Genomic DNA, 25,417 nt, shown 5'->3' with positions numbered 1-25,417 from the left:
CTCCAACTAGCAAACTGAGTTATTTAAAACCAAGCTGTGCGGCAATGCACTGTATCAGTGCATGCTCCCAGGCCCTCTCTCTCTCTGCTAATGGAGACCTTCTTCAAATTATCACTCATGAAATGACAAAAAATGCAAAGTCCGTCACTAAGGTGACTCTCTCAAAGGCCTGACAATGAACACTATGGTGCCAAAATAACCAGAACAAACTCTTGCTCTCAGTGACCCATTACAACAACTCTGAAATGCATAGCTCTTGATGAATACTGATGTTGTCACAGAGACACCACAAGACCAAAAACATATATAGATTTTTTGTTTAAATAAAGAAGGGAAAAAACCAGACCAAACAAGTGGGAGAGAAACACGACATAATAAAAGAAAACTTCTGCAGGTTTGTTTATACTCATGCCAGAAACACTTGCCACATGAAGGAGCAGCTGTCCTTCTTTTTCATCAACTCCCACAGTATGAGAATGAGATGTGTCATGGTCCACTGGTAGGGGATTTTGTTAGCTCTCTTTTCTATAATCTATATTTCATTGCCAAATGCTTTTAATCCAATTCAGGCTAACAGAGGGCGGAGAATATCCAGGCAGTGTTCAGCACAAGGAAGAAACTCATTCTGGATGGCAACCAAAGTGCTGTAGAACTTAAAATTTACTCAAGACCAATTTTTGGATCGCAATTGCTTTTATATTTGGGCCAATAACTAGAGCCTCCAAAGGAAAAGCCAGGGAGACAGGCAAAATCTGCAAACTCCCCTCAAAGGGTGGACTCTGGATCTGTAAGGCAGCAGCAGTTACCTCTGTACTGCTGTTTTGCTCTTTTTCTATGCCTTAATGTTTTAAAAACCTAGGAGATTACTTCATTTTAGTTTCTCCTGGTGAGGCCATGGTGAACTATAGAAATAATTATTGATTTTAAAAGAAATTCCATCCACAAGAGATAACCAGATAATCATCAGAGATGAACAGAGACTTTTGAGATAGATAGATAGATAGATAGATATTTTTTATTTTTAAAAACAAACTTTATTGACAAAAACATCAAATATACAACTTACACATTATTATAAATATATTTACATGTTCTTTTTTTTTTTTTGAAAAAACACAATTGAACCAACAAAAAACCCCTAAAAAACAAACCGCAGTTCCTCATTATCACAGTCACACAGTACACTATTCACACACCATATTGTTTTAAACTTGTCCATATTCTTTGTGGATTTGTAAAAATTAAAATCAATCAAAATGCGACTAAGGCACAGTATTTTAAAAAACACAATCGGATCTTGTAAACCATTCCCTTCAATTTTGTGCTTTCTCGTTTTCCAAATAGCTAATTTACTTTGCCCCATAATAAAGTTTGCCAAATTCACATTATCTGTGTTTCTTTTAGTTTTTTTAAAACCAAACAGAAAGCCCACCCTAGTGTACACCATTTCCAATCCCCCAACAAGCCTCTCTAGTAAATTAAACAAAGGCTCAAGCCTTGCACAAAACATAAAACAGTGAAACACGGTCTCTCTTTCCCCACAGAAACAACAACTGTCAGACACCCCAGGTATAATAATTGACAAGAAGGAGTTCACAGCTAAGATCCCATGTAAGACCCTCCATTGTAAATCACCCACCCTACTGGTCAATGGTGGCTTGTATAGCGACCTCCAGGCTGGCTCTGAGAATTCTGTGCAGTCCATCTTTCTCCTCCATGGAGTGTCTGTTACCGTCCTCAGGGAGTCTCGATGTCTAACTTTTACGCACAGCCAGTACAATTGTTTCCCTGTAGCCGTTGGCAAAGGCAGGTCCATCAGCCTCTCCACCGAAAGAAATTTGCTCGGCTCCGCCGTTGTCCAGTCACCCCCAGGAGATACCAAAAGTGTAGGAAAATCAGGATCCTCAGGTGGATGAGTCCGTTCATTGAACATGTCTCTCAGGAGTGCCGATCTCTCAGCTGACAGTGAAGCCTTCACTTGTGTTAAAAAGGTCTGCACCACTCTCACTGACCGCACTCCAATTTGGTGTGCAATTTCATTTGCGTTCTTCCAACAAAACTTTTCACAGTCAATAACATGTTTTAGTTTTGTGCACACTCCATGTTTAAGATGATTAATGAAAGTTTGAGACAGTCCCACTGAACTACTGTACTTTGCATTATTAACAATGGGCTCTTCCAAAACCCAGAACAATGACAGGCTGTCCTCATCCCCTTTAATTGTCACCATCTGCCAGGCTCTAAAAGACTCTTATAAAAGTCCGGTATGTCCGACATATCAAATTTATTCACCTGGCACAGCAGCAGAGTTTTTCCAAATTTCAGGTTTTCAATGTGGTCAAAAAAACGTTGTGCCAAATCCATCCACGGCTGATGCTCAGAAGGATACAACAATTTCTGTAAAGTCTGTAGCGAAATGCAGCAACTCTCCGAACACATCTATAATGCCTTGCCCACCTTCATCCAGTGGCTGAAACAGGACACTTCTCCTAAGCCAATGCAGGCCATCCCAAAAAAAATTGATTAAAACTTCCTGAATATTCTGAAGCAGCTGTGCAGGAGGCTCTAAACAAATGCATTTATGCCACAGTCCTGAGGCTATGAGGTTGTTAATGATGAGCATCCTGCCTCTGTAGGATAACTGAGGTAGAATCCACTTCCACCGAGCAAGCCGATCCTTCACCTTCTGCAGTACTCCATCCCAGTTCTTTCGTATGAAGTGTTCATCCCCAAGAAACACTCCTAAATATAACAATCCTTCAGAGGACCACTGCAGGTCACCAACCAGTTGTGGTGGTTTTAAACCAGTCCAGTTGCCCAGTAAGATAGCACTGCTCTTTCCCCAGTTTATTTTAGCTGATGAAACAATTTCAAAAGATCTCTGGCATTGAAGCAAAATGTCAACGTCCTCCTGATTTTTAATGACGATGATGATGTCATCAGCGTATGCTGAAACCTTAACAGGCAACATGGAATTGATAGACCAGTCAACACTCCTCTCAGTTTCACCAGAAAAGGTTCTAAGGCCAACACGTAGAGCATTCCAGACAAAGGGCACCCCTGCCTGACTCCTCTTCTGACATCAAAAGGTTCGCACAAACCACCATTGACCTTAACTACACCAGAAATGTCACTATACAATAGCTGAATATATTTAACAAAACGGTCCCCAAACCCAAAAGCCTGCATGACTCCCCATAAAATGAATGTCTGACCCTGTCAAAGGCCTTCTCTTGATCTAAAGAAATAAGACCAATTGGAAAGTTAAAGAGTTTGGATACTGCAAAAATATCTCGAATTAAGAAAATATTATTAAAAATCATTCTATGAGGGACACAATAGCTCTGATCAGGATGCACCACCTGAGCTAAAACAGTTCGCAATCTGTTAGCTAGAGCCTTTGACAGGATTTTGTAATCAGCACAAAGGAGGGACACAGGCCGCCAGTTTTTGAGATTTTGTAGGTCACCTTTTTTGGCAGTAGTGTTATTACGCCCTGCGGCAACTCTGAGGTAACACACCCATTTTAATACTGTAGAGGAATACCTCCAATACATCAGGACCAATAATATCCCAGAAGTCTTTATAAAATTCCACTGGAATGCCATCAATGCCTGGGACTTTTCCATTATTCAATTCATTCAGTGCATCAGTGAGCTCTCCTAAGCACAACTCCTTCTCCAGCTCTTCGGAGTCTGCATCACGAAGGTGAGGTAAATCCTTCAAGAAGGTCTGCTGTTCCTCAGCCTCACCTTCCTCTGTTGCAAAAAGAGTCTCATAAAACCTCCGGACCGCCCGCCTTATCTCACCCGGGTCCTGAGTCTCCTCACCGTTATCCTGTCTTATGCAATGTAAGACTTTATGTTGAGAGTTCTTTTTCTCAAGTCCAAAAAAATACTGGGTTGGTGCATCCATGTCAGTTATCTGTTGGAATCGCGCCTCACTAGAGCCCCCCGAGCCCTTGTTTCCAATAAGTGGGCAAGGCCCTTCTTTTTAACCCCAAGAGTTTCCAACAATTTGACATCTGGACCCTGCTGTAGAAGCTGCTGAATCTGAATGATTTCAGTTTCTAACACTGCCATGTCAGCCTGTAGTGACTTTGTGACATTTCTGGTGTACTCCTGACATAATAAACGAATGTGGGTCTTCCCAACCTCCCACCACTGTTGTAAACTGGTGAACTCCTTCTTCATGAGTCTCCAACTTGCCCAAAAAAATTTAAATAAGTCTTTAAAACTTTGGTCTTGAAGGAGAAGCGTATTAAAATGCCAGTAGGCACTACGAGGCTTGTAATCAGTTAGGATCACAGAACAAGACACCAAACTGTGATCTGAGAACCCTGCAGGGGTAATGTGACCGTTTTTAAATAAACCAATATGGTGCTTGAAACAATAAAGACGATCAAGCCTGCCATTGAAATAATCCCCCATTCATCCTCCCCATGTATATTGTCTGGTGCCCCCATTTTTATTTCGCCACACATCTTCCAGTCCCATCTCGCTCACAACTCTCTCTAATTCCTGGGCTGAGCGTGTGTGCGGCTCCAGCCCGTTATTTCTATCTTTTTGTGTATCAAGGGTGCAATTAAAATCCCCACCTAGAACGAGGACTTCATTTGTGCAACATTGTGTCAGCACACCCTCCAACTTCTTAAAAAAAGCGATTTTCTCATTCCCATCATTCGGGGCATATACATTAATAAAAGTAAAAGAACTGCCTTGAAGTTTGACACGCACTTTGAGCAGCCTCCCCTTCACTATTTCTTCAACATCACAAAGAACTACGTGAACATTCTTAGAAAACAGAATGGCTACTCCAGCACTAATATTTGTACCGTTACTGTAATAAATGTCCCCTTTCCAATCCCTACTCCACTCCCATTGATTTGCGTGGTCTATATGGGTTTCCTGTACAAAGGTAACTTTTAAGTCTTTTGCTTTATGAATTCAAACAAAGCTAGCCTCTTATTATTATTTCTTCCACCATTAATATTTAAGCTTCCTACATTAAAGCAAGCCATGTTAAATGAAAATATAAAAACATTCAAAATAAACAAAATAAACCACAGATCCCAGAATATACAGGATCTTGGAAATGGTGCAGTTGCCCTCTCCATTACTGCTTATTTAGTTTGAACTGTTTCTTCAGCCTGCTTGACAGATTCTTTAATCTGAGAAGCTCTTTATCAGTGAACAAGACAGAAGAGGACTTTTCTTTTCTTAGGCTTTGTATTGAAGAGATAAAAAGTTGCACATCAGGAAAGTAATCGGTCACATCTACACCCCTTCTGCCCTCAGTTTCCGTCACAAATGTTCTGATACTTTGAGCACTGTATCCCCTCTACCTTTACATTCTTGTAGGTCAGACACAGTTGAACTATCCGACATTTCCCCCTCCGCCTCCTCGTCTCCCTCACTCAGCCCAGCCGCGTTTTCACTGTCTGCCTCAGCTAGGGCCGCGTACCTGCCCTGCGTAACCGGTGGGGCTGCAGCGGGACCCTCGCCTTCCTCAGCAGCACAAGCCGTAACATTACTGCGTTTTCGCGCGGTTCCTTCCTCCTCCCCAGCTTGTCTTTTTTTAGCAGGCCGTTTAAACCCATCGTATGGCTCAGGTGCGTTATCATCGCCTTCCTCCATTTCAATCTCTCCCCACACACTTCCCTGTGCTGTAGCAGAATCTTCTGCTGCATTTTCATTCCGATGTCCCCATCGATGCTGGTCTGTGCATTTCCCCATCAAGCAACTCATCTCCCTTATTTAAAGGTTCAGAAACATTTACACTCTCCTCGGGCCGCTTCCTCTGGTGTCTTTGTGTTTTCATTACCATTAAGCTGTAAAGGCCGATCTTGTAAATCGTCATTAGTGGCATGCAGGTTATCACGAACAACTGCTCTGTTCACTTTCACTGGACAATTTTTAACTAAATGCCCCTCACTTCCACACCCAAAACATTTCATTTCATCTGAACTCAGAAAAATCACATAATCGAAACCATCAATCTTAAACCTCATAGCAACATTTAAACTTTCATCCATTTTGTTGAGCACCATGTAAACTTGTCTCCTAAAAGACATTACATGTTTTAACTCCGGCGACTTGCACCCCAAAGGAATATAGCGGATTTTTGAAACTAAACGACCGTGACGTACTAATTCTTTTTCTATAGTCTCATTCCTCAAAAATGGGGGGACATTCGATAACGTTACTTTACGTGCTGGCGCCGCCAACGGAGACACCTGCACGAACGAGCCATCGATCACTACACCCTTTTCTACAATTGTCTGCACCAGATCGACAGAACTCAAAAATAATACGATTGCGCCGTTCATTCGCGAGGCGGACTTAATGTTCTCGCAACCGATCACATTGCCTACCGCCAACACCGCACTTTCTAAGGGGAAAAAAACATCACACAGAAGTTTTATCCCATGGCGGCGGCTCAATCGTTCTAAATTCGCAGCCATTATGGCTGCTGTGGCCAGATGCCACTTCACACAAAAGAAAACGGAAAAACTTTCAAACAATTCACCAAGAAAATGAAAATGGGAAAAGGGGGGAAAAAAAGTTAAACAAAACACTTCACTCACCAGACTCAGAGCCCACCACCAGCACTCGCGCCAGATCAACCACCCAACATGCACTGCGACAATGAAACAGGAAGGAAGCAGATAGATAGATAGATAGATAGATAGATAGATAGTGTCACACACATGCACATAGGAGGCAGCCAAAAGACTTGAATGAGGGCAATTCCGAGCCAGACCAGGATGTGAGTGCACTGATTCTTTTTCTCTCTTTTCTGCAGACCGCTCAGGAGAAACTCTGCCTGACCCTGTTGACGTCACCTCCGGGTCCAAACCTATTGATGAAGACCTTTCTGGTCCCGGCCCCTTTAACATCACTTCCTATACTGGCCTTTAAAGGCCTCCACCTTTTCCATGTCCCCTCAGTTCTGTTTTGGACTCCAGTTTATGTACATCAGTGCTATCACTTGCTTAAATTTTCCATCCAGGAAAATAATATACAGGTGGCTGCCCCAAACTTTGCTATGGCTCTTCATCGAGTTTGTGACAATAGATAGATAGATAGATAGATAGATAGATAGATATTTAGTCACCAAGGGGAAATTAAGACTTTGCAAAAGCCCAAAAAAGATGTACATATTATAATAAACAGCAATTCCCAAACACACACAAGAACATCTGGGTTGGATAATGATAATAGAGCTACGGCCGTCTAGTAACACGCTTTGTAGGTAGATCAGACTGTGGTCAGACTGCCCAGTTTTGCCACAGGTTTACATTTAATGTCATTTAACATTTAAATAATGCAAGCCTAGCTTGTTGTGCCCAAGAATGGAGCATGACACATATTGATGGAAGTTTGCAATTGTTCCTCCCATAGTTTCCCTGTTCAAATCCACAGTATTTGATGATGGTGAGAGAGATGTGTAAATTTACCAAAAATGACCGAATAAGAAATTAGACAATTAGAGATACAATAAAAGTGGGAGAGATATCTAAGAAAGTACAGGAAAGTAGGTTGAAATAGTATGGACATGTAATGATGAGAGAAAATTAATATGTGGGAAAAAGAGTGATGTGAATGGAAGTAGAGGGAAAGAAAGAGAAGGGGAGGCTGAAGCAGAGGTGCATGGATAAAGTAAAAGAAGATCTGAAGAAAAACAGTCTGACTGGGGAGGAGGTGTAGGGCTGAGCTGTATGGAGACTCACAGTCACTGTGCTGTATGAAGATTCATAGTCACACACTCTACTGATTTCAAGTCCACAATTAGCATGACATGAATTTTTAACATATAATTTCACCCAGGTACGTACGCAAATTCCATAAATAAAACATGCCAGAATGCAAGAAGCTACAAGCAATTTTACTGCTAATATGTCACTGACAAAACCATAAAGTCTAAGTTAAAAATAATGACACCAGGATGCATAAATACAAAAATGCACCACATACAGTACCAGAATATTTTATTTTTTTCTCTACCCATTTCTGAGTTTGTTCAACCCAGTTTGCAGTTGGAGAACCGAAAACATATCCCTATAGCATCATTTGTAAGGCACGAATCAAACTTGCACGGGGCTCCCATATCATCATAACTCAATATCCTCAACTGATCGGTGTGTTATCAGCAATCGAATTTGCATTGTCATGCATGAAAGGGCCAGTGGACACACAGTAAACATATCAGGTTCAGCACTATCAGCAATGTAATTTTTAATAAAAATGCTAACCTGATTGATAACAGTGGTTATACTCATACATACGTATTATGACAAATTGTAGGAAAACAAAACAAAACAGTTCTAATATTTAACACTGGTGTGCATGCTCTCTCAAGTACCATACCAAAGTATTTACTGATTTCTCTGTCATCAGAAGGGTTGAAACTCCCCCTAGGGTCATTTTTAGCCAAGAGCAGAGGTCCTCAATCACGGTCCTGGAGGGCCGCAGTGGCTGTGGGTTCTCATTCCAGCCAGTGTCCTAATTATGGATGGATAAAAGTTTAAATATGTTGGTTAACTATGGCTGCAATTAAGAAATAATCAAATTCTCTAGTAAAATGATTGTTAATGTCTATCAGTGTGCACAGTGTTAGAAAATAACTCTGGTGTTTCATAAAGCCACAGTCAGAGCCATGATGTTTGAAGGGAGTTTGTTTGGAAGCGTAATCAGTTATTTCCAGACTTGTAGCTCTTATCCACTCAATGAACAAAGAATAGAATTGTTCATGTTTATGTCTAAACCTCCCAAGAACAATAGTTGGGGATCTGCAGGCCTCTTTTGACTTGATTCAGTGCATTTTCATAATTTCATCTTCAGAAATACAGAGATCATCACTGAGAAAGGATTAAGGCAAAATAACACTGCTCATTAAGTACAGCAATCTCTTTATTTGTGTTTTGTAGTAATATTCTATGAAGAGATAAATCAAAGCAGGATGACAAAGGGTGCCATTGCTTCTGAAGAAAAGCTATCACTGTAGACCACAGAAATAACCAAATTCCAACTTTCAAACATTACAGTGGCATTGTCATAGTTTAGGGATGCTTTGATAATACACAGTATGGATGAATTTTACTTATTAAATGTTTTTTATCAGAAGAATCTTCAGTAGAATGTCTGACCATTCATCTGTGACATGTGTGCAGCAATGTCATAAAACAAGACCTACAATGCACAAACAATTGTCCGCCAGAGTGAATGACAAAAAAGGTACAGTATACTTAACTTAGGAATGTGTTTCTTAAAGTTTAAAACCAAACCCCCACAGAGATATTGTGATAGGCTTTGAAACGAGTAATTTACGCTCTAGAATGTGCAAATGGCAGTGAGTTGGAAGTAATCCACAAGAAGCAAAGAACAAAATTCCTCCAAAGCACTGTAAAGGACTGATCAATAATGACAGGAAACATCTGGTTGCTGTAATCTATGTAAATAAAATCTTATTCTGGTTCTTTGTTTGTTTGTTCTCCAATGAAGCAAAAATGGCTGAACCATATTTCATGAAATTTTGCATGCTTGGTGCTGTTGTTCTAGGTTTAAACATACAGTAGGCTATATGATTAATAGGGGAGAGGGGTTGTGATGGGAAGAGTCCACCCTAAAAACAGTACCAACACAGAATCTACAGTTCCCAATATACATCAACTTCTGACAGCATCAGATGCAGTAAAGGAACCACAACTGGACAGGGGGCAATGGATCTCTGGACCCACTAAACACACATCAACAAAGAATTATTTTTGAGTCACCAATTAACCCATCAGTTTTAATTCTGCAAACAGCTTGTTTCCAACATGCTGTCACTGGCTTCTTTACCAAAAGAAATAGGAATTATTTAATGGAATACTGTCGTAGTAGAGACATAAATTAATTATACCACCTTGGTCTTTTACATTTAAGCTTAAACTCACAATACAAATCTTATGATGTTTTCTGTAATCAAAATGTTTGTCAATAGCTGGGATGGAGGTGTGCTATGGAGGGGGACAGTCAGTTTTATCAGATATATTTCTAAGATGCTGATAAATCAGTCAGTGATTTTCAAACCCATTTAATCCTGAACAGATTAATTTTGATCTGCTTCAGTCTATCCCAGCAAGCACAGGGCACAAGGCAGGAACAAACTCTGGACAGGATGGCAGTCCATCGTAGAACAAATACACACACACACACCTCAACCACCCACTTAGGCGCATGGGGAGTTGGGATTGTGCAATGTTGCAGTGGCTGCAGGTTTTTGTTCCAACCCAGTTGCTTAATTAGAAAACATTTCTTGCCAGTTTCAGACCTTATTTAATTTTATGGCTTGTTAGTCTGTAATGTTAGGTTTTTAAATCATAGATTTTTTTTTCCTTTCCAAGGATATAATCCAAGTGATTTGAAGCCTAAAACAGATCGTTTTCAGTCTGTCACATTTTTCTCTTGTGTTTTTATTAAACAAAATAGTGCATGATCAATTCACTCAGGTATCAATGAAAACAATTTAGATGGAGAACTGTTGGTTCCTTTCTCATTTGTATCTTATTGCTAATAAGGAGCCACTAAAAACAGCGAATGCAGCCGTTTAAGACTGAAATAAACAATTAAGGGTGGGGAACCTTAATAAGTGTGACCACTAAAATGAAGCATCAAAATGTCACTTGAGCAATAAGTGCTTCATTAGCAATGAATGACTTCCCTATTTAGGAAACGCCAAACCACCTAACCTGCATGTATTTGGAATGTGGGAGGAAACTGGAGCACCTGGAAGAAACCCATGCAGACATAGGGAGAACATGCAAACTCCACACAGTGAGAACCCGGGACTCGCGCCTTGGTTGGTCTCAACACGGCAAGGCAGCAGCACTGCCACTGCACCATAGTCTCGCCCCGTGCTGATAGATCTTATTTGTATATCAAATAGCTACTGTGTAGTGTTAAAACGAAGCACATAATATTGAGATACTTTGGAACATGAAACTTTATTCATTTTGGAACTTTGTTCACTTTTGTAACCTTTGAATTTTTCACCTTGAACATTTCACGTTTAATATGCTACCCTGAAACTTACGAGGTTTAAAGAAAGAACTTACTATGAGACAATCCGGATTTCTTTCAATCATGCAGAGCATTTTAGAAGGAAAAAAAAGTTTCCGAAAAGTAGAATTACACCTTCAGAGAACAAAATCCAAGAGGTGACAAACAGTGCTCTAGACTAAAATGAGAGGGGATGAAACAGGCTTATTAATACGCGCACATCGCTGAGGCTTCTGGGAAATGGCTGGCGACGTACATTTAGCGGGTACCTGTTTGGCGCGCGGGTACGATGGCAGTCGCCTCTGAACATTAGCGCACCCTTTAAACCCTTCATACTTCTTGGTGCTTTACAGACTGTTTTCTGGAAACTACCCACACGAGAAAACCCAGGAAGCTTCATGCCTCCTGTACTACGTGATGGATTCTCTACCTTGTCGTGTGGTAAGAAGTTGATTCAGATTACCGCAAGCAAATCCACAGCCAGTTAAAAAACTTTTCCACTTTACACAACCTGAAAGAAGAAGACTTCTGACTCAGCTCAACTTCCTTCCCAACGTCTTACTTAAGGTACAAGTAAAGCATTAGGAATTTTAACGGGGTTTGCGGAATAGGGGTGTGGAGAAATTATGGAGTGTTTAGGGGGATATGGAGGTATATTTCAAACAAAATAATTGTTTTGCGACAATAAATACCTAATAACAAAATATCAATAATTAAAAAAGTCGCAAAAATGTTTTTGTTTGTTTATTCAGTTTTGTTTATTTAAGTGATGCTGTATGCAGCATGCACAATATTCAATAGCACATTTTCATACAATGTAGCGCAAAGTGCTTTACAAGATGTAATACGCCTCAAGATGAAGGTTATCATCATCACCCATCAGAGTTTTGAAGGTGGCATCTAGTTACTACTGTAAATCTGACGTCAGACATTTCAGCTACAGACTCCAGAATCCTGGTACAGTCACAACTTTGTTAGTGAAAAAAGAGAAAAATACAACCCACTTGCTTCACCACTGGGAATCCAGTTTTGCACTCATTCTGGTAAACAAGAATTGTGGATTCTTAACAGAAAAGGCATGGGAATGCCATGAACGTGAGCATCGTTTTGACAAATGGACTTTAGCCGTGCCATTTAAAATGCCAGTGGATTGTCAAAATGTAAATTTTTTTCACCAATGTCAATTTTTTTTTCAGTGTGTTTTCTTTATTTAGATTTTAATTATGTAAAACACATGACTTAAAATGATTATACTGTAGGCACCAGAGTGGAAGGACAGGCATCCTGGCCAGTATAAAGGAAGGATTCATACCCGGCCACGGGGCCATAATGGAAGGAGCAGGAAAACAAGCACACTGGGAGCAGTTCATTCACCCACACGCCAGGTGTCAGTGTTCCACAAAGTTGGACCAATTTAGGCCTCCCACAGGGTGGCATGGGAGTGAGTAGCATCCGCTTGCAGAGCCACAGCACCATGCGTCACCACAGTTGTAGATCCAGAGTTGCAGAACGGAAGTGACGTCGCCGCAGTTTCAGGACTGATTTTGTAAAATTACTTTTGGAAGGTTTCGGCCGGTCTCTGCAAAGCCCGGAAAGTAACGTTAGGAAGATGTTAAACAGACCTGACATCATGCCCCTTCTTTCAGTTTACCCCCTCTATCTGTCCAGGGACTCAGGGTTTGCATTTTTATCACAAATTGTGTTATTTGTTCAAGATTTTTTGTAGTATTATATGTTGTATATTAGTCTGGATTATTGTCTTTTATTTTAATGTTTTCTATATCCTGCATTTATCTTTATTTATTGAAGATATTATTTGTAGCCAATGTTATATACTGTAGGTCCTGTTGTTCTTTCTGAATTTTGGGCATAGGGAGGGTGCTATTTAAATAAATTTGTTATTATTAGTATGTTTATTTTTTTTCCTTTGGTGGCCCGTCGTTTATAATAATAAGTGACAAGAACTACAGCAGTTCTATATAAGGCAATTAATATACAGGTATAGCATAATTCAGTGTAGAATATGTATTGCCATTTTCTTCACATATACTGTATGTTTAAAAATATTAGACTGGCTTAAATGTTCATTCTAAATTGGTTTAGAGCAATATTGCACACGTGCATCATAAATTTTTTTTAAAATGTAATCACTTTTATTATTAATGTTTTAGTAAACTCTAACATGGTATAAACATTGTAATTATACAGGGTGTCCATAAAGTCCGTATGTGCAATTTAAAATAGTTGTCATTTTTTGAGTATATGTGATAGAAAGAATTCGTAAAAAGGATTATAAAGCTTGATGTATCTATTTTTTTTATTTGTCTTTAGAAGTTTTATTTTTGCCATATTTGGGGAACTGAAAAGAGATGCTGAACATGAAAGAGATTCTCCCAAAGTAAATGTGTGGTGTGAATTGGGGAAAAAATCGAGTCATAGGGCCATTCTTCTTTGAAGAGCGTGTTGTTAATGGTGATAGCTATTTAGAAATGCTGCAAAATTACTTTATTCCTCAACTTGAACAATTAGGACTAATAGAGAATGCAGTGTTTCAACAAGATGGTGCTCCTTGTCACTTTGCTTTGCATGTTAGACAGTTTCTACATGAGAAACTCCCTAACAGATGGATTGGAAGAGCTGGATGATTTTCTTGTCCTCCACGTTCACCATATTTGACTGTATTGGATTTCTTTTTATGGGGACATGTGAAAATGAATGTTTATTCAACCAAACCTCGATCTTTAGAAGACTTGCAAGCGAGGATAACTGATGTGATTGCTGGTATTACTGAGCATCAGCTTGAAAATATTTTCTGAGAACTACAGAATTGTATTACCCTTTGTATTAGTAATGATGGTAACCCATGTTGAAAATTAACAAGAACAATAAAAAATATAAGTGTTTCTTCTTTCTAATCCTTTTTACAGATTCTTTCTATCACATATACTTACAAAGTTATAACTATTTTAAATTGCACACTGACTTTATGGACACCCTGTATTGTATATTTCATTTCATGAATATAAACAAAAAATTATTTTCAGTTAACACAAACCTTAATGATTTTAATTTTGTCGACATGTTAAATAGTTCCCTCTGACCCGAACATAACACAAATGTTAATAGTTCATTTCACAGAAATGATCCGTATTGTTTAGTTTGATGTATGACATGACATGACAGCAGAAACCCTCCGAACTTCACAATGATCCATATTATATGGTTTGATGTACTGTTTTTCCTTCTCATTTTTGTCACTTCATTTTTGAATGGATCCCTGACCCGACGTTACTTTCCGGGCTTTGCCAAGACCAGCTGAATCCTTCCGAAAGTGATTTTATGAAGTCAGTCCTGAACCCGTGGTGACGTTATTTCCGGGTCTGCAAGTGCGGGTCTACAACTGTGGTGACATATGGTGCTGTGGCTCTGCAGGTGGATATTATTGATGGGAGTTGGGGACTGGAGACCAGCCCTGTTAGGTTCTTTGGGGACCTCCAGAGGGTGCTGCCAGGGGAGGACTGTCCTGGAGGCAGTGAGCAATGCTCTTTTGAAGGATAAGGGAAGATCCGTGACTGGATTATCTGGCTGGTAATTATAAGTGAAAGGCATTTTGTCAAATACAAATTGTATTTATTTGTACCTGGAATTGTATTAGGTATTACTATGTAGTTTGTAACTCCGTGGTGCCCCTAGTAGTTATAATACATGCATACATGTGTGGGGTAGGGCAAAAATGCTTGAATGAGTTACTCTTCTCACACACTTAAACCTCCTCTGGCTGCCTTTTTGGATTAATGTATATATTGTTCACAACACCACACGTTATAGTGTTTGTATTGTACTGTGATGTAATACTGCCATATTGTGTAGCCTAGAGAGCATCATGTCTCAAGTTTCACTGTAATGTAGGGAACAGGGTTAGAATGTTTTAACAAAGTCGTTGTAAGGTCAAGCAAATAAACAGCTTTTTTTATATTCCTGCTGGTGTCTTGCAAAGAGTGGGGACACTACAATAAGTGTCAAAACAGAAAAAACTATTTAAAATGCACAACTGTCAGAAAGCAGCAAGTGCTTTAAAGTATGGCACACATATTGTAAATATAAATTTACAGATTTCAACATTGATTACAAACATAAAACTATGAATTGTTTTCTTTTTAAAATGTTTTAAGACTTTTTTGGGGTTTTTATACTGTATATGTAATAATAGGTTTTTTGGGTTGTCGGATCCATTTCTGGTGTGCATTTTTAGGTTTGAACTCATTTTACAAGTGTTTTAAATATATTGTGTTTTCTGATCCCATTTTGTTTGACAGGAGCCTCTGTTTTTTGTAGATTCTTTGAATTCTGTTGCGAGGATGGTTACCACCATGGGATGACTGGCGGTCATGACTTGTGATGTCATTAGGACAACCATACAAAGGTCAGCACCACTACTTATTCCTTACTGGTTATCCAAGACTGTGGACAAAACTTAACATGTTGGTGTGTGTTTTGCTTTGTTTTTGGCCTTAAATAACAAACTTCTGAGTTTATTTTTCTGACCATAATCTTTGTTAAACATTTGAGTGAAGCTTTAGCTTGGCATAACAACTTTGTTTCTTTTCCTGGTCCCATCATAAAAATTTCACTTGCCTTTACTATCAGGTATAACATCTTTTATAGTGTGACTATCATGAAGTCACATGTCCTATAATGTCTAGGGTCACAGGGTATAAAGTGTGCTTTTGTTTCCTGGGGTCACTTAATTATCCAAGTTTGTGGATATCTCACAAAAAGAAAAGAAAATGTATGTGTGTGCGTGTCTTTCTTGTTCTCTGATCTTTTTTTTTTTTAATTATTATTACAAGTTAGGATTACATTCTGGTTTTGTCACTTTGATGTCTTTTTTCCTGATTTTGGCTTTTGCTTTATTTTTGACTTACACTTATACTCTCCATACCCTTGCCCTTAAGGCATAACACAGCGCCTGTACTGTTAACAATGGGTACAAGGCAGGATAGGTCACAAGTCATTCATAAGGCACACTTCTAGCCTGTAGTGCCAATTTAAAGTTTCTGTGAAGTAACTCGATTATTTTGTTTGTTGAACTGAAATGTGTAAATCTGCAGCACTCTGAGAATGTCCACTGACAAGAGCACTATACTGCATAATAATGAATCAAATTAAATACTGCGATTTGTTTTATGTCTTGCCCCGGTGCTCATTTGTGGTACAGTCAGAATCTGTGGCATGCATGAGGTCACTCAGTCAGCAGTTGGTTGGCAGTGATCACTCTCATTAATGAAGTTTTTTTTTTTTTTTTAATGGAGTTTACAGTTTTTGACATAAGGCCAGGTACTTAGTAAATACAAATTCTGCTTCCTCTGTCTGAGACATGTCTCATAAAACTAAACTTCTCTTTTTCTCTATGCTGTGTACTAAGAAAAATTAAATATAGCCTGTGGATGCCAGTCATTTATCCCAGCTACGGGTTCCAGTGCAGACATCAGACAGAGCAGTGGTAAAGCATGCACTTAGGCCAGAGAAAGAAATTCAGGCTTCTGTTTAAAAGGCCTTGCCTTTCCACATCATGTGCCCTAGTTAGTTTTAGTAGTTGTGTGAATGTTTATTTGTGGTATCTAAGGTAGAATGAATTGTATTATGTCTAGTTAGTTGCATTTCATGAAAAAATGGTATGGAATGATCCATACACTGCTTTCGTGTAAATTTCATTTCTAGTGATACAGCAAGACACCGCTCAACAGAAGATTTTATAACACAATACAATAGACTTTATTCTACAACAATAAAGAATAAGTATATTAACTTGTATGTATTTTGTACACAAATACATGTAGAGTAAAGTGAACAAGAAGTTGAATGAAGTGAAAAACTTTAAATGATATATAATTTGAAACTATACACATTGAGCCAAATTAAGTAAGTAAATGCCATAGACAGACAGATTGGTACAGGGGTGGCTTAATGCCTCTGTACACATTGCCCTTTACAGATCTACTATGGTGTATGTGTGTGGTCTTTTCTTTCTCTTTTTTCATCCAGCATGTGCTCTGGTAGAGCAAATAAGCTGTTAGCTTAAGAAGGAACATTTTCTATGCCTGGCAGTAAGACAATTTGGAACTAAGGATTCTAGACAGAAATTGTAGCATACAGAACTCAAACTACTTGCTAAAACTTGCCTTAACTACTGTAGTTTCTAATGTTCCTTCAGTTTTCACACAGAGGAGGTAGCAGCTCCTCTTGGTACAATAAAAAAAATGATATCTTATTCTTCCCTATTTAAAAACATAACATGATTGTGGATCTAGTGTAAGGGGTCCATATTCCATGCCCAGATGAGCATATTCCACCCAAATCACCAATTCACACGAGTTAAGTGAATTGGCCTTTTGTGTGTGTCAATGTGTGCATTTGTGGGCTCAGTGATGGACTGCAGTCCTTCTAAAATCTGTTTCCTGCTTTGTGCCCAGTGTTGCCAGAACAGGCCAATGCCTACCATGACCTTGGATTGGACTAAGCTGATCTGAGAATGTCATATTATGTCATTTAACTTTCCATATACTGTAAAATAGCATACCACCTGCTTTTGAAACAAGTCAAGTCATTGTACTGTCCTATGAAGGTATATTGTTATCATGGAGAAAGTGATTAATGCTGCTGCTTGAACAATTCATGATACTGGTTTGAATCCAATCCTAATTTTTGAGCTTGTGCTGTTGGCATGTGCTTCTGTGGGTTTTTCTCCAGCATCTCAAGAACATGTGTATTCGGTTAATTGATGACTCTGAATTGACCTTCTATTGACAAGTGTGCCCTATTGTAGACTGGTAGCACTTCCAGATTTGTTTTCATCATTATCAATTAGTGCCATAAGCTTTTATACTTTTGCACTGCATACTACACATTATAAGTATTCCAGAGCTCTGTTAACATGTGGCAATTACATTTTTACTTTGAACTCACAAGGTTTCATGTTAGTACATGAGTAAGCCATTCCAAGTTCTTCTATCCATGCTCTTAAAAATCTCTATTAGTACTGCCTGAGATTTTACCAAAGTGTTTCTAAAACAAGGGAGAACATTATGGCTTCTGGTTTTCAGCTGAAAATGTTTTTGCTTAATAAAATATGTTTTTAATCTTCATAAATCTTAAGTGTAGACCTCTTTCTCTTTTTAAGAAATTTAGCAAACATTTGTGCATTGTATGTTCATTGTCTCGGTGCATTCCTAGGGTGGCCTTTTTTCTCTTTATCATATAAACATTAAAAGAATTCCCCAAATTGTGTACTCTTACCACACTGTCACGATTAACTGCTGCTGTAGTTCAACACTTCCTCCCTTTCTTTTACATCTGTAACACCAGGCAATCAAATAGAATACCAGAGCAGGCAGGAGAAAAGTTACACATCTATTCATGTAATATGTGCCCACATAATAAACACAGTACAGATATGAATGTTGGAAAAATAAGATTAATACAACCTGGGTAAAAATCAGTTTGGTATGCAAAGACTACTAGTTGTCTTTGTCTTGGTCTTTGCTCCTGTGTGGTCTTCTCCTGCGTGGAGAGAGACTGAGTTTCTTTGTTACCTCTGTCTTTATATTAGTTCAGGCTCATTGATGCAACTCCCAGACCAATGGGATAAGCCATCTTCACACCTTTCCTATTCAGCAACAACAACTCAGTCCTCCAGTCCATTTCCATACCATTTCTTTGGGATTTCAGCTAGAGGATATCTGCCGACATTATCTAATAAATTGAGTGGCTTAAAAATTTATATCATTAAATATTTACAAAATTTTATCAAAATGTAAGATATATATTATTCTCTAATAGATACGTACTGTACATGCAACAGTGAATTTATGCTTCTATATTGTGTTCCTTCATTTCAGTTTTTAAATAATGATGAACACTATGTATTAATCAACATGTTCGATACACATATTTTGGGGCTTTTTATGTTTTTTGGCCTGTAGAATCTGTTTATCAGATTGTCTGATCATTTCAGAGTGAATTAGGAAAGTTTTATTTTATACCTATTTAGTTTTTTGTTTTTTTTATGTGACATGGCTTAACTGTGGTTGTTTGGCGCCCTGCCCAGGGTTTGTTTCCTGCCTTGTGCCCTGTGTTGGCTGGGATTGGCTCCAGCGGACCCCCGTGACCCTGTAGTTAAGATATGGCGGGTTGGATATTGGATGGATGGATGGACATGGCTTAATGCATAACATGATCTCTGTGCTAATTACATCATGAAATGTGACACTATAAATATGGCAGCAGTCACATCATACTTTATCCTTTGATTGCTAAAACTCCTTGTTTGTGAATTCTAGCATACTTAGTTTGAAATTGTACCAGGCTCTAGTAGTGTCGAGTATTGCTTTCTTCTTTGGTCTCCTTTTTGACTTTGATTTCTGATTCTTGTTTTGCCCTCATGTTTTATTAGCCTCCTTGTTTGCCTTTTTCCGACCTGTTTCTGTTTGACTATGAATCTTGCCTCACATTACCATCTCCTGGTTATTTCTTTGTGTCTCATAATAGACACACACATATGAGAATACACATCACTAAATTTGTTTCTGTGTTGTTGAGTAGAGTTCATTTATATGCTGTCTTATTCTCGCTAATTATCAGCTCAGGAAAACAATCCAATAAAGTAATCCATCGCTGAATTTCCAAATCCAGTCTAAGGTTCTATCAAGTTCTATCTCTGTGCCATTGGGCATAAGGCAGGAATCAGCCTTGGATTGGATGCCAATCCATCAAGAGTATCATGCATATAAGACCAGTTTAGAGTGCCAGTTAACCTAACATGCTTGACTTAGAGATGTCAGAGGAAAGCTAGAGTACCCAGAAAAAAAAACATAGACACAAGGGAAACATATAAACTACACCGGCAGTGACTAAGTCAAGATTTGAACCCAGCACTGAGGTAGCAGCACAAGCAAATAGCACCGCTGCGCTATCTAGAGAGCATTTTGAGGCCAGTATGCAAAGGTGTACTGAAAACTTTTGTAAAATCGATACTCTCAGAAAGGAGACATGAAAGAAACAAGAGAGAGAGAGAGAGAGAAGAGGAGAATACTGTTTATAATAGGAATTAAACAAAGGCTTTGTTTGTTTTTGTTTTAAATTTGGCACTCATTTACAGTGCAATGCATGCAATACCTCCTTCTAAACATATACAGCATTCTTCCAACAATATTTTATTAAAGAGATTTAGAAGGTTCTTGCTTTCACCACTTTTTTCTGCAAAAGTGTAGCCTAGAGGTTTGTAAGATTTATCATTGGAATAAAGAAAAAGGGCTCCTGAGGGAAGGACAACGCTTTGTAAAGAAATGTTTATAAAAAAACTAGATTTGTTTATTATTTTTATCTTAGTCTGTAACTTTTATTTAATAAATGCATCAGTAGTAATCACTTTTAAACACAATACAGAGTGTTACAGAGAATATAGTACCTCAAACAAAATGTGTCTGGAACACAGATCTGGCTGTATTGCTTTTGGAAGAGTAAACTGGAACTGTAAACATGAGGAGATCTGCTTACTTATTTCTTTTTAAGTACCTGTTTGGCTTACGTCTGTGGAGACCTTAATTTAAAGAATCTTCCAGGAACTTTTTGGGGCTTCAGCTGTTTTGCTGACAAGTGACTAAAGTGTGCATCTCATAAGAGAGCTGGATTTACAAAATGTGGAACAGCATCATCTGAGGTTTGAGGCACACATGCTTGTGTTGTCTGGACTTCATTTAATGATGGAAAAATGATTCAGTAGACACTACAGATTTACACTAAGGAAATGTGCTAACCCACTTTTGCTTTTTATTTTTTTCTCCTCTGATTTACTTGTGTTAAAAATTGTCTTTCTGTTGAAGTAAAGGGTATGAATAGCTGGCAGCTCGCTTTTACAGATTTTCAGTAGTTAATGTTTCTGCACTTTTGTTCTTATATAGAACTGGGACATCCATTACTGTGTGTTAGCAGTCTTAGAGGAACCACAGGAGGTGGAACACGGAATACGCAAAGAATCAAGAAAACAGACTGCTGGAGGCAGGAAGATTGACCTTCTGTAACCTGGTAAGACAGTCAAAATAACTGGGGGAATTCACCTCAGATGCCTTTAATTGTATTTATTTTATTCTATTCAAAAAAGTATATCTTAGGAGTGACATTAGAAAAAAGAGGTGAGAGTAAATGGTAGACTGACTCACCATTTGAGAATAGAGGTATTGTGAGGTTAGGACTGGAGGCATTAGTTAATATGGATACAATCAGACAATTACAGACAAAGTCATTTTTACATTTTGTAATAGATTGCCTGATACTGAGCAAGGTACCACCTATTGTATATCAGTCAAACAAAGAGAGATTCTGGCAAACAAGACCCTGCTGACTTTAAAAACTGACAATAAGCTCTGAAAAGTCCACTGTTTCTCTGACTTCTATCTTCATGTTATTCTCAGACTGTAGTATCAGAGGCAGCCTTTTATGATTTTATGACTATGTGCTTTGCACACTCAACTTGATTTAGGTGTGTATCAGTTCTTGGCGTTTCTTTCATCAACAGTATTATAAATCTGGTTTGAAAGTCCACAGTGCATTCATCCAATGAAACACTGTCTTCCAGAATTGAAATGTCAGTAAATTATGATTCCCAGGCGGCATGGTGGCGCAGTGGGGTGGGTAGCGCTGCTGCCTCACAGTTAGGTGACCCGGGTTCGCTTCCCGGGTCCTCCCTGTGTGGAGTTTGCATGTTCTCCCCGTGTCTGCATGGGCTTCCTCTGGGTGCTTCAGTTTCCTCCCACAGTCCAAAGACATGCAGGTTAGGTCCTTTGGCGATCCTAAATTGGCCCTAGTGTGTGCTTAGTGTGTGTGTGTGTGTGTGCCCAGGGTTTGTTTCCTGCCTTGCGCCCTGTGTTGGCTGGGATTGGCTCCAGCAGACCCCCGTGACCCTGTAGTTAGGATATAGCGGGTTGGATAATGGATGGATGGATGGAACATGTTCAGCATTTCTATAATAATACAATTCTTTCTTACTGGCAGCCTGGGATATTTTTAATGGTGTCCAAAAGCCTTCACCTTGCAAATGCATATTTTTGTACTCAACTTGATTGCTTTCAAATTATACTAAAAGTGTAGTTCCAACATCATTTTAAAATGGAGTTTAGTCAGCTTACTGCTCTGCAGGGTTCTGTCCAAGTGCAACCCACACTAAAAATCTGTATTATTTAATTGTGATTGACTAAAATTCTGCCTGGCAGTAATAAGGAGAATCTGGTATTCTCATTCAGGGTGCCATGCCACACACTTCACCACATTTAGCAAACCATCTATTCTGCATCTGCCATCTGTCAAATATACTGTAAATTCTCTTTGACAAGTCCTCCCAGTAATTTTCGCAAAGCAACTACTGGTATTACAAAGGTGCACACCATGGGAGACAGAAGTAGTCAATAGGAATTCTGCAACATTTTACTGAGACATCGAGTTTCATAATGTGAACTTCTCAGGTACCATATTTAGTTTTTGAGTTCTTCCAGTTTTTGACTATGTCCTAGATTGATGTTTTTTAAGCAGTGACTACAATACTTTTTCATCACCTGTCTGCTGCTGTTAATCTGCTTGTTATAAATTTTTATTGATAGTCTCATTTTGATCTCCATTCAGAAGTTGAGCAATTCAAAAAGGTGAGTGTCTTTCATTTTTCTGCTCCTCTTCTTTCTTAATTTGTTCCAAGTACTGCAGTATCCTTCCCTCTGTCAAAATTCTTTCATGTCAAAATGAGGAGAAATGTGGCCAAGGCAGTGCTAAGTGGCCATTGAGTAGGTAGTAATACAGCAATGAGATGTACAACACTGCTATCTGTGTGCTCAGACGTCTTCCAATGGCAAGAAAAAGCATGTGAACCCCTTTGGAAATAAACATATTTTGGTACAAATTTGTCTTAAAATTTCATCTAACTAATATACAAATTATTATATTGTTCATATAAATGCAATTATTATATTGTTCATATAAATGCATCATAAAAAACATTCACAGTGTTGGCTGGATAAAGTATGTGAACTCCTAGGCTAGTGACTTCAACAAAAGCTAACTGGAGTCAGAAGGTGACAAACTATACGTCCATCCGCCCATCCATTATCCAACCTGCTATGTCCTAACTACAGGGTCATGGGGGTCTGCTGGAGCCAATCCCAGCCAATACAGGGCGCAAGGTAGGACACAAACCCTGGGCAGGGCGCCAGCCCAACGCAGACAAACTATATAATTTTAATCAAATATTTGTAATCCGTACGTGATCATTTTTACAATTTAACACAATCACATAATTGAATGAAGTTGTAACAATGGATTACTAAAAGCATAAGGAAAAGAATTGAAGGTAACTAAAGGGTTAACTAAACACAGCGTAAAGCTTGTATCACATGAGGCTTTTGCCTCATCTTAGAGGAGCTACCAAGATAGTTGCTAAGGTTAAAATGAAGTAGATGTGTAATGGACATCCCCTTAAAAAGCGAGAACAAACTATTGAGAAAGCCCAAACACCCCTATTATGAAACGGTGATAAGATCAATGGGAAAACCTGTAGGACACCCCTATTAACAAAGCGATGATTAGAATAATGGAAGAATCAACATGTGTACAAAGTTACTGGTGGCTGTAGTTGATTGACTACGATAATAGAATTGTGCATATTAAGAGTCGGATGACGTGATGTATTAGTTAAGGTCATTGCAATAGGAAAAGTATAAAAGGGAAGGAATTGTATTGCATATCTATGTGCAAATAAAGAATCGTTCTACATTTTCATCTGGTTTCTGAGAATGATTTATTTGAATATAGAGGAAAGTTTTTTCCATAACATAATCTGGAGTCCAACCAATAAAACAAGATTGTCAATGTGGTTTAGAGCTACTTTGGACTTTAAAAACGACTCAGACATTTTGAGCTTGCTATTCACAAGAAACACCTTCTGTGGTGAAGCATGCTTTGCAAAAAAAGAGATCCCAGAAGATCAATAATAAATAATTGTTGATTTGCATAGATCTTGAAAGAGTTTCAAAGTAATTTTAAAAAGTTTAGATACTCATCACTTCATACATGGACAAATTGTGCATACTTGGATATACAAGTTTTGGGGTTATTCTCCCTGGAATGGGCACCCAGCCAAGATGACTTGAAAGTCAAGACGAAGAATGTTCAATGAGGTAAAACATGACTCTAGTAACAAATAAGGCATGAAGGAATCATTGGAAATTGTGAACATCTCTCTTCATGGGTCTACCATGTTCAAAACATTGAATAGGCATAGTGCCCAAGGCAGGACACCAAGGAGGAAGCCTCTGCTCTCCAAAAACATTACTCCATACATGAAGTTTACCAAATACCACCTTGCCATTCCACGACCCTACTGAGAACATGTTTTCTGGACTGACGTTGAATTGTTCTGGAAGAACACACAGCAGTACATACTGTATGGTATAAAAAGGGCAATACATACAGTATATGAAAATCCCCATCCCAATAATGAAGTATGGAGGAAGAAGCATCATGATTTTGATCTGCTTTGATGACTTGGAGCCTGGACAGTTTGCTATCATTGATGGGAAAATGAATTCCCTAGTTTATCATAAAATAATGTCATGGTGGTCCGTAAGCTGAAGCTCACTAGAAGCTGGGTAATGCAGCAAGACAATAACCCTAATCATTGAAGTAAATCTATTACAGAATGGCTTCTAAAAAGACAATCTGACTTTTAGAGTGGTCCAGTCACAGCCCATACCTTAGCCTAATAGACATGTTGTAGAATGACCCCAAGAGAGCCATTCACACCAGACATCTAAAGAATGTGATTGAGCTGAAAAGTTTTTTAGTGAAGAATGGTCCAGAATTTCACTCGAAAAATGTGCAGGTCTAATTCAGAGATACTGAAAGCACTTGATTAAGGATATTAGGTTATTGCTGCCAAGGGATGTCTGACCAGTTATTTAATTCAAAGGTTCACTTTTTTCACAGCACACTGTAAATGTTTGATGGGTGTGTGTTGTGTTTAATAAAGACATGAAAGATTATGATGTTTTGTTATTAGCTTACACATATTGTATTTGTCTATTCTTGTGACTTAAATGACAATCAGATCACATTTTGCGACCAGTTAGTGCAAAAAAAAAATCAGGTCATTCCAATGGGTTCACATACTTTTTTCTTGCCACTGTAAGTTTAAATGAAAGACCAACTAGAAAGAAGAACAGAAGCTATTCTGAAGGGAGTAAATGGGAAATGTGTGATGGAAAGTAGTAAAAGTGCCTGGTGCTTCCAACTCACTGGACTTTAGGGAACAAGAATAGCAGAAAGCCATTTAAAAA

At 38.6% G+C, this 25,417-nt stretch overlaps 1 long non-coding RNA gene across 2 annotated transcripts; it reads left to right on the top strand.

Moving 5' to 3' along the window:
- The first annotated feature begins 11,300 nt into the window (after nucleotides 1-11,300).
- LOC120536271 lies at nucleotides 11,301-22,736 on the top strand. 2 transcript variants are annotated; one of them, XR_005635094.1, is made up of 4 exons: nucleotides 11,301-11,609; nucleotides 15,378-15,465; nucleotides 21,002-21,125; nucleotides 22,694-22,736. It is a non-coding gene; the product is annotated as an uncharacterized LOC120536271 (long non-coding RNA). The 2 variants fall into 2 exon arrangements; XR_005635093.1 differs by having other exon boundaries at nucleotides 15,359-15,465.
- The last annotated feature ends 2,681 nt before the right edge of the window (nucleotides 22,737-25,417 follow it).

This window comes from Polypterus senegalus, chromosome 10, assembly GCF_016835505.1.
Source record: "Polypterus senegalus isolate Bchr_013 chromosome 10, ASM1683550v1, whole genome shotgun sequence".
In the NCBI taxonomy this organism is placed as follows: Eukaryota; Metazoa; Chordata; class Cladistia; order Polypteriformes; family Polypteridae; genus Polypterus; species Polypterus senegalus.
The sequence above is the reverse complement of the archived record's forward strand: the minus strand, read 5'-3'. Positions and strand labels throughout refer to the sequence as shown.